The sequence below is a fragment of the Octodon degus genome, unplaced genomic scaffold, assembly GCF_000260255.1.
Source record: "Octodon degus isolate 3935 unplaced genomic scaffold, OctDeg1.0 scaffold00101, whole genome shotgun sequence".
NCBI lineage: Eukaryota > Metazoa > Chordata > Mammalia > Rodentia > Octodontidae > Octodon > Octodon degus.
In genome coordinates this window covers 6,883,426-6,893,318 of record NW_004524677.1, presented here as the reverse complement: position 1 = coordinate 6,893,318, position 9,893 = coordinate 6,883,426, and the positions used below count along the sequence as shown (strand labels likewise).

At 39.7% G+C, this 9,893-nt stretch overlaps 1 protein-coding gene across 1 annotated transcript in view; it reads left to right on the top strand.

Moving 5' to 3' along the window:
- Positions 1–9,893, top strand: part of Dchs2 (dachsous cadherin-related 2) — a 262,455-nt gene that overhangs the window by 207,959 nt on the left and 44,603 nt on the right. The gene's annotated exons all lie outside the window — the stretch shown is intronic.

Below are 9,893 nucleotides of genomic sequence, written 5' to 3'. Positions count from 1 at the left end.
TTTAAGCAAAGTCTTGTAACATAGTTCAGGCTCACCTTGAACTCATGACATAGCTCAGCCTGGTTTCAAACTTGTAGCAGTCTTCCTGCCTCAGCTTCCCCAGTACCCAAAAATGTATTTATTAGCTCTTATGCTTAAAGAAGGTGTTGAAATAATGCTAAAAATAATCCAAGCGTATGGTATCTAAATACTCAGGTAAAAATACATTTGAAAACATCTGGAACAATGAAGTCTGACCTAGCTTTGAAGAGCAAATGTAACATCTGAAGCGTGTGAAGTCCAAGCTGCGAGGGTGGGTATAGCTCCAGAACATCAGGAATGCACAAGGGAAAGGGGAAGAACGGCACTTGGTGATGCTTGTGAATGTACCCAGGCGCATGTAATGTCGCCCGCATGGCAGGATTTCCTAAGGCCTGTGATGAGCAGCGACAGCGTGCATGAAATACAGATTGGCACATAGGCCGAGCAGGCCAAAGCTTTGCTTGGAACACGATTTAAGTGCAGACTGTCTGATCATATCACGGGCCCCAGAGAACCATCTTCCCTTTCTTCTTAATTCCCGGAGTAGTAAAAGATTGCAAATGCATCATCAATGTCAGAATAGTCTTCGTATATGCTTTTCAGTGTTGCGTTATAGCTGCTAGAACAATTTTCTCTGCCCCAAGAACAGCTGCACTTTTAATCTTTATTTTCAAATGAAAAGCATTTGCCTATGGGAAGCTTAAATTTTTTTGTCGATTACTCAAAAACCCTATTGGCAGTCACCACTTGGCATCCTGAGTAAATTATTTTTAGTACTATCATAAATATTCCTCACTTTACACTTCTTTTAACATTTACACTCTTTTAAGAAAACAAAGAATTAAAATCAGTAACTTCCATGTACTCATATTTTGCTTGCTTGCTTGTTTTTTCTTTCTTTCTTTCTTTCTTTCTTTCTTTCTTTCTTTCTTTCTTTCTTTCTTTCTTTCTTTCTCCTTTCTTTCTTTCTTTCTTTCTTTCTTTCTTTCTTTCTTTCTTTCTTTCTTTCTTTCTTTCTTCTTTCTTCTTTCTTTCAATCTTGCATGGAATGGCCCCTGGTTCAGGTTTGATTAAAGTTGAGTTTATTAGCAGCATTGAACTTAACACCCTATTTGAGCTGTCCGAGCAACCCCCGGACTACTGCTCCTGCCCTCTGTCTCACCCTTTCACCCACCCTGAACCCACATTTTCAAGCTACATTAAAGTGAATCTTTTTTAAAGCTAAGGACAAGCCACTTAGTGCCCACAATGTTTAAAACTACTAAATGAATTAAAGAAACCTTCCAGAAGCCAGCCAGTTGTTATTTCTTGGGTTTCACTTCCAACACTTTGGTTTCCCAGACAAGGATGACTCAGCGGCTCTCCTCCTCAGTGTGGGCTATCCACAGGTTCAGGTCTCTCTCGGAATTACTTTGAGGGGAAAAATCAAAATGATTGAATTATATTGATACCTTCATTAAAAGTAAGTAGTCAGTCTTCGGAAAAGTTTGAAAATACATTAAAACATGATGCTACTTGGGGGCTCTCTAACTGGTAAATTATGTTTGATCTAGTACAAACATAAATTAGGTCTTGATATTTGAGGGCAACCCCTTCCTTCAGCGCTTTCGATGTTGATCCCATGAATTGTAGTTCCTACTCTTAATTAGGCGAGGTGCATGGAGGTTGGAGTGCGGAGACATGACAGGAGTTACCATATCCCGTGGGTCAGCCTTGTCATGGTTCACATGCTCACATTCATCAAGGATGTAAGGGGCAGATGGGAAGGACTTCCTCACAGGGACACTGTAAGGATTAGATTAAGTTCCTGGAAGATACTAGTCATTGCTTTTAATATTATGGTTATTTTTTTTCTTTGGTCCAAAAATCCTTATTTAAATTCTATGAAGTTATCTGGGTGCAAATTCTCACCAGACCAAGCAATTATCGTGTAACAATTAAATGAAGACAATGGAATACTTGCAGATTTTAAAGTCCTACCATCTGTTTCATTGTCTTTCCAAGCCAGATAAAATTATATTCTCCAAGATAATGAATTTTCCCCATAAACAAGGAATTAGGTGGCTCTATGTCATCAGCACTTTGAAACTATGCCCAACATATAAATTTTTATGATAGTTAAAAGAAGGGAACCAGTACTGTCCTGAGTGTGTTGTCACTTAGGGCCAGTCTTATGTTTAGAGCAAAATTCACTGGGATAAATACCATCTCAGTGGACATTTACAACAGTGCGGAACTTCACTGTCTCATTTGAGAGAGGGGTTCTGAGCTTAAGAAAGTTCTGAGGGAGCAAAGGCTTGTAAGGTCAGGGTCTCTCAAAAGAAGATACAGGCCACATGAGGAAGTTGTTAATCTTTGTGGATTCACCCCAGTCCCACAACTGGGGCTCAGCCATAGAAGCTCAAGGAAGGTCTCCTTTTAGTCGCATAAGAAAGGGTTCCTTTCTCAATGGGGACTTGCTGGCTATTATGAAGGGAACTGATACACGTGCTGTGATGCCAGCTTTAATATGTTTATTTGGTGAACTGTGATTGCTGTGTGAATTATAACAGTCATGTTGAAATGACCGGCCCTCTCTAGGAAAAAGATACAGGAAGCCAAATTGTAATCAGAAAGCTGTTGCTTGCTAATCCTACGCAATTAAGAGTAGGATGTGATTCAAGTGTTGAGTGTCATCAGCCTGTAGCCCTCTGCCTCCAGCTGGGCTCTGAGAGGTCTGCCAAGTGGACGCTGTGATGCTACCACTGACAGTCCCGCTGTCATCACCCGGCAACTCCCTTTGGTTTGCACCTTCTTCACTTGGCTTCTCAGCCTCTCAGCCAAGGCTTCCGTCCTAGAGCCATCAGTGTCCTCCATAACTATGTTCCAAACCATTATTTTTTGTTCATAGCTGGATGGTAGTTGGCTTTACTGAGACATCATACTTGACACCTACTTGACATACTGGCAGGAGGAGAGGTTTAATTTGTCTTGTGGTTTTAGGAGATTCAGTTCATAGTCAGCCGGCTCCAAAACAGAAGCGTCATGATGGAAGGGTACAGAGGAGGAAAGCTGCTTGTGTCTCAATGGCCAGGAAACAGAACAAGGGAACAGGTCATAGAACAAGTGACTGGGACCAGACACAGTCCCCAAGGTGACCGCTATGACCCCGCCAGACACCAAAAGGGGGTTTTACTAATCTCCTGGGCACTCTTCAATCCAGTCAAGTTGAAATCAGGATTAATGGTTGCAATTTACAACAGGACTAATATTTTTTGAACTGCATCAACTTTTTTTTCTATTGCTGAGCTATGGATAAAACTTTATGCCTGTGCTACAAAAGGCAATGAGCTGTTGTGGGTAGTGTTAGGACTGTGACAGGAGGGAGGCAAAGAAAGTATTCTGCCTGTTGTAAACAAATATGGTTCATAAAGAAGGCTGATCCTTGGAAATAAGAGAAACTCTATTTTATTTCTGGGTAACAGAGGAGGACAAAAGAGATAAGGTAGAGGAAGCAAGTGCTTGTCCCCTTCTTCCTACTGACCTTTTCTTCAAAGCTGTAATTTAGGAGAGGCCAATGGGACAGACTAAAAGAAAAACTAAGCAGAAGATATCTTCGGACTGTGGGAGGACATGCCACGTAAAATGGCCCTTTGCTATCGCAGGACAGAGTACAGGCTACCCAGCCCGGCACAGAGGCCTACAGTGCAGGGATGAAGTGACCCTACTCCCACATCCTTGGGCAAGCAGGGATGGGTGGCACTTGGGAAGCACCTCATCATCATAAAGTGTGCACCAGGCCAAATCATGGGCTTCACCATGGTGACAGGACAGAGCAGACTCACTGATGAGCTTGGAAAGCTGGTGGACAGCCTGAAAAGATCTCACCTCATCAAGATATCCACCTGTCACCGGCATGTCCTAGAGAAATCAGCACCGGAGAGGGAGAACTCAAAGCCTTAGTTTGTCCTCAGAAGACACTGTGACGCTGTGTTTAAGGGGAAGACATGGAGGTGACTTTCATTAGCACTTTTAAATGGTCATTTTAAGTGGTCACTTTTTCCTATTCTCTAGTCAGGGTGATGCTCATAAGAAACACTAGATCAATCATTAAAAGTCAGTCACTAAAGAAATTACCCTTGTTTTTGAACATCTAAGTGTTTCCCTGCTTTATAAATTTTAAGCCTTGGAGGACACTCTTACCCATGTCCTTGAAGACACTCCTCACTGTCGTTTGTTATCACAAGACCCCTATTAAATGTTGACCATACACTCGATTTTGTATTCTCAGTATTTAATTTTCTGAAGGACCTTGAAAATCTGTTTCGGATATTCTCTCATACAACAGTTTTGATGGTCTAAAGCATTTTATTGTCCTCTATTGTTCAAAGTCTAAGAGGTGAGATGAAAGCAAAATCAGAAGTAGCAAAGCCATAAGGCAGTTTGTTCCTATTGTTGGCATGTTCTTTGAAATTGCTTTATCATTTAACCCGAGAGAGAGAGAGAGAGAGAGAGAGAGAGAGAGAGAGAGAGAGAGAGAGAGAGGCTAAATCCAGAATGCGAGTAAGACACGAAGGCAGAGTAAGCAGGGAGACAGTGTGGGCCTGGGAGGGAGAGAGCAATCCTCAGTGCTCACAAGTGTTGAGACCGAAAAGTGTGGTGAGCTTGCTCCTCTGGAAGAGCTCGGCAGTGGCTAACACAGCCGGTGGGCGTCTCAGCTATACCCTGGACGGGAGAGATGTATGGCCAAGACACTGTCAAAGCATGTTTGATACTGGGGAAAGTGTGTGAGGTGAATGCAGAGTGGCCCAGAGGAGAGGAGGCATCGGAGACCCATTCCTGTGAGCCAGGCCGTTAGGAAGCACAGCAGGGAGGAAGGCCAGAGGGTGCACACCCCTCCTGATGGAGCGGGCTGCTGAGACAGTGAGGGGGAAAGTGAAGAAGTGGAGATAGATAATTCAGTGCTACTTTGACAGGAGTCAGGAGTCAGCTGTAGGAAGAAGAAAAAGAAAGGAGAAAAAAAGCCATAATTTGAAGCCCCTAAGGATCAGAGGCATATTTTGTTGTTATTGAAAGCTGAAAGAGATTTAGGCATCTGTGATTTATGACCATTTTAAAAAATATTTTTATAATCATATGGATGCCATAGTAAGTGATTACTTTCACCACGGGCGTCGGTCCGAGTACATAATGCACCTTGGTTTTTTCTCCTCCTTCCTGTCCCCTGTCCCTTTCCTTTGAGCATTTTCTTTCCACCTCCCAGTGCCTCACCTCCAATTGGTCCTTATTTGTGCATTTGGTTCCTCATTTCCTAGGAGCTTTCATGAACCCTTAAGTAAAAACAAAATATTTACTGGAAATATTAGGATTTCTGTTCTTTCACTTCTAATTAGCATCTGTTGTTTGTGAATCTTTAATAGCTACTTTCAGATTATTTTGAGCATGGTAATGCTGCCTTCCTGAGCAGCTGCTAGGAAATCCAAATGGAATCAGTAGAAGTATAGATTGAATTTGGCAACTGAAAATCTCTTCAGAGTCATTTCTTTAAGTGAAAAGTAGTAGAGTGATGGGAGATATTCTAAGAGTATCCCAAAGCTGGAGTTGAGAACCTTTCACACAAATATCACACAGCCCTTCTTTCCAGACCCCACATCCTCTGGATTCTGTCTGAGTGGGTCACAGGAGTGGACAGGAGAGCGTGGGTGGGTCTTCATGCAGGTAATGGGGAGGCCAGATGACACTGTGGGAACGGCAGGCAGGAAATGGGCGGACAGCGGGAGAGACCAGAAACACCAGCCTCACAGGAGGATAGGGAGCCTGCTGTTACGTTGCCGCGGCACTCAAAATTCTCTAGCTCACATTTCAAAGATAGTCTTCTGTACACTCCAAGATTAAGGTGTAGTAGGAACATTCAGGGACCATTTCAGTTTAACACCTACGTTTCTCTAAGTTATTGAAGGCATTTTTAAATAATTCATGCATTGTCTAGATAACTATTCCCCAAGAGAGTGCCCAATTAAATCGCATCAAATATTTATTTCAGATTTAATCAATTATGTTCACATCTCATTGCATGTCCTAGCTCTGTACCAATTTTCTTCCTTATCCCATTTTCTACAAACTATAAAAAGTCAATAAATACTTTTGTTGGCTTCCTGTGCTATTTCTTATGTGTTCACAACAGCAGAAGTGCTCACCACTGCATTTAGTTGCTGTTTGAAGACTTAGTTTTCATCTGTTCCCAAATGTTGGAAGATTATTCCTTTTGGACATGCTTTTTCAGTGCCTTTTCCAAGCCTGGGATCCTAGGAATGACTTTTATTTTAATATCAGTGGCATTTCATCCAGTTTTGATGATGGAAAGCCAAGAAGGACTAATTAATATCCCTAGTATTTTTCATTGTGGTAAAAAGCACAAAATTTACTACCTTCACCATTTATGTAAATGTAAAGCAACATTAAGCATATTCACATTGTTGGACAACAGATCGTTTTCATTTTACAAAACTCGAATTCTACCCCTGAACAGTGACTCCCCTTGGACAACTGCCCCTGCCCAAAATGAATGCCATTCTGTTTCCTAAGACTGTATTTTAAATACTTCATACAATTGTAATCTTACAGTAAGGTATTTGTCTTTCTATGACAGGCTTTATTCACATCATTTCCTCAGTCTTCTTCCATTTTTTAAATGTGTGTTAGGATTCCTTTCTGCGTGAAAGCAGGAATAATATTCCATGGCATGCTTGTATTACTTTTGGTTGTCTTTTCCTCAGTTGATAGGCATTTAGGTTGCTTCCACCACCTGTGGGATGCTGTGAATACTGGGAAGTGGTTAGGAGTATGTCTCTTGTTGCCGGAAATCTGTTCCTCAAACCAATCCAGAGCTGGAGTTGTTGGATCATGTGGTAATCCCCATCTTAACTCTGTCCCATAATGGTGCTACCATTGTAGAGTCCCATGAACAGTGCACAAACATCGGGGTTTTCCAGGTTCCTCACCAGTATTTCTTCTTGTGACTGTTGATTTCATAGAAGCCATCCCAGCACATGTGAGCTGGTACTACACTGGATCATATACATCTGAACATGAAGCCTCCCACCACATCTTTACATTTATTCATGTCTCTGATTTCTTTTTTTTTTTTTTTAAAGAATACAAAATGGTAAAAGAAAAAACACAGTAGAAATGGTACAGAATTTCACTAAACAAGATAATAGGAATTCAACAATGGTTGTTAGATTACATAATATTATCTTCAAACCAGTTGTTTAGATTACCAGATATAACATGCAAAATTGGGGGAAAAAGGAAAAAAGTAAGCATTAACTGCTTCTTTCAATAGACCAGCAGAAATCAACACTACAATTATCCAAGCTATCCAGTATGCATACATAACTGTGTCTTTTTTCCTTCTTTCTTTTGTCCCTTTCCTCATCCCTGTTTTTCTTTCCATCTGAACAGATCCTTTCCATTTTACAGCATGTATTGGAGCTTTCAGATCTTTAAAAATCTATCTATCTATCTATCTATCTATCTATCTATCTATCTATCATCTATCTATCTGGTACAGGATCTCACTATGCAGCTAGGACTTGTAGTGACCCTGTTGTCTCAGCCTCTCCAGTTCTGACATTATAGGCAAGCACCACCATGCTCAGTTTTGGTGGCTGGCTCAGTGCAGGACTGGCATAGCATGCAGTACTGGCATCCAACCCAGGTCCTGGCACTTGCCAGGTAGACACTCAGACCACCGAGCTATCTCCCCAACCCCCTTTCAGGTTCTTAAACTACCGAGACAGTATGATGTTTGCACAAGCATATCTGATTTATTTCACTTACCAGTATGGTCTCTAGTTGCATCCATCTATCTAGAAAAGCCTTGAGTTTATCTTTTTTACAGCTGAATAGTACTCTATTGTGTAAAAATACCATATCATTTTTACCCACTCCTCAGTTGGTAGGCATTTGGGTTGTTTCCAAGATTTAGTTCTAATTGTACTGTTCTAAACATGTATGCACATAAATCACTGTGGTATGATGTTTTTAGTTGATTTGGAAAAATACCTTGGAGGGGAAGAGCAGGGGTGAATGGGACTTCTAATGCCAGCTTTTAGAGGAAACTCCACACCAATTTCTTTTCTTTTCTTTCTTTTTTATTTTTTTAATGCATTTAGTACATGGTCTATAGGGCTACTTTATTATTTTTTTTATGTCTTACTGATTTCCATAGTGGTTTACAAGTCCATGAACAATGAAAAAGGGCTCCTTTTTCTATACAGACCCTCCAACATTTATTATTGATTGACTTCTTGATAATAGCCTTTTTTTCTGGGGTAAGATGGAATATCAGCGTTTTAATTTGCATCTCTTAAATGACCAATAATGTTCAACACTTTTCCATATATTTATTTGCCATTTGCATTTCTTCATTTGTGAAATATAGTCATCTCAGACACCCAGTTTTGGATTTGGTCTTCAAATTTGGGTGACCTGATTTTGTTTTTAATTCTTTATATGTTCTAGATAAAAGCCCTTTATCCAAGGGACAGTCAGCTATAATTTTCTTTCCCAATTCATGGGTTTTCTTTTTAATCTGTTGGTGATTTCTTTTGATGTGTAGAAACTTTTCATAAAGATGAGATCCCAATTGTTGAATATTTGAATAATTCCATGCAATTTGGTTTATGTTCATAAATTTCTAGCTACCCTATGTCTTTAGGATTTCTACTTACTTTCTCCTCCAGAAGATTTAGTGTTTCAGTTTTAATATTTAAATCTTTGATCCCTTTTAACTGTAGTTTTGTACATGGTGATAGAAATGGGTCTAGTTTCAGCCTTCAGCATGTGAAAAGCCAGTTTTTCCAGCACCATTTATTAAAAAGACTCTCCCAGTGAACACGTTTGGCTCCTTTGTCAAAGATGAAATGGATGACTGTGTTTGTTGTTGTGTCTGCATCTTCTTACCTGTTTCAGTGATGCTCAGGTCTATTTTTTTGTCAGTACCATGCTGATTTTATCACAGTAGCTTTGTAGTATAATTTCAAGTGAGAGATTGTGATGCCTCTTGCCTTGCCTTTGCTGCCCAGGATTGCCTTTGCTGTTCTAGGTCTCTTCTGGTTTGAGGTGAATTTAGGAATGTTTTCTCTAGATTTGTGAGATATATTAATGGTATTTTAATTGGGATTGCTTGCAATCTGTATAACAATTTCTGTGATTTTGATTATTATGTGTCTGGGTGTTTTGATTATGGCTAATTGGATTCTATATGCCTAACTTATTTTCTGCTACTACTTCAGAAAATAGTCTCTTTATGTCATTTGTGTCAATTGTGATTGTTTCATTAATACGTATGAGTTTTATATTGTTTCTCTTTGGATCATCTTGCAGCTGTTGTATTGTTATTTCTTGATTACTTGTTATTTTAAGAGATCTTTTCTTTTGCATCACTAGCTGCAATGCTATCTTCAAAGTCTAAAACTCTATCTTCAGTTTGTTCAAGCAGTTTTGCCAGCTTTCAATGGAATTCCTAATGTCTCAATATCTGTTTGAATCTGTTTCATACATTCTAGTTCTTTCCTATATTGTTCATTCAATGTTTCTATCATTTTCATATTCCTCTCTCTGTTTTTTTCTAGATCTTCTTTAGGTGTTTTGAGCAATTCTTTCATGATTGTTGTCATTTCTTTTTTTATCTGGGAGATTATTTTTGATATGATTTTTTTTTTTTTTTACAGCCTGATGAAGTTCTTTCTTTACTTCACTTGCTATCATTTCAGAAATTTTAGTTGAGTTTCTTCCAATTTCTTTTATGACCATGTCTCCTGGACCATTTCTGGGTGGGCTGAAGGTCTGAGATTGACTTTTGGTCCTTTTTTTTTTTTTTTTTTTTT